This window comes from Octopus bimaculoides, chromosome 25 (genome assembly GCF_001194135.2).
Source record: "Octopus bimaculoides isolate UCB-OBI-ISO-001 chromosome 25, ASM119413v2, whole genome shotgun sequence".
Classification (NCBI taxonomy): Eukaryota; Metazoa; Mollusca; class Cephalopoda; order Octopoda; family Octopodidae; genus Octopus; species Octopus bimaculoides.
In genome coordinates, this window is record NC_069005.1 from 23,450,935 (window position 1) to 23,451,696 (window position 762).

Genomic DNA, 762 nt, shown 5'->3' on the forward strand with positions numbered 1-762 from the left:
GCCGCAGTCAATTGACTGAAACAAGTAAAAGAGTAAAAGAGAGTATATATACGCACACACACACACACACACACACACACTCAATGTGTATGTACCATATACCTACAAACGCTGACTGTTAATGGAAATCAACATCGCAACATAAACCCCTCCGATGTTTAAAGAGTTCGTTCACCTTCTTAACACTTATGCACTTCCATCTGACGTCACCAATTCTCCTTGTGACGTCATCATTTACCACTTGTAATCTGTATCATTCTCCTGTACACATATTATAACATATATGTATATGTGTGCATGAAACGCCTAGTTTAGAATAGAGGCAGCTGATGAAGGAAAAGTTCCATAAGTGGCTCGTCTGTTTTCCTATGTGTTCATTCTGTTGTCCGTAAAAGAAGTCCGTTTTTTGTGCTTTGTTTATGTTCCCGTTCCTTTTTTGTCCACGTCTTTGACGTCCTGTACCCAGATATGCATCTATACATACATGGAGATGTAAGTATGTACATATATGTATGTATACATGCATATGCTCATATATCATTTGCGTGTATATATATATACATATATATATTTATATATATTTTAACGGTCATTTTTCACAGGAATTTTCAGTTGGCCGGATAACTGAAGAGTTGTTGGCGTGGGCTCCCACCCTAGATTCCGAAACTCGGAGTTTTATCATGGCTACTGAATAAGTGTCACATATTTTTACAGTTATATACACGCACGCACACACACACACACACACACACACACACACAC

At 38.1% G+C, this 762-nt stretch overlaps 1 long non-coding RNA gene across 1 annotated transcript in view; it reads left to right on the forward strand.

Moving 5' to 3' along the window:
- Nucleotides 1-762, forward strand: part of LOC128250811 (uncharacterized) — a 23,725-nt gene that overhangs the window by 529 nt on the left and 22,434 nt on the right. The window lies entirely within an intron of this gene.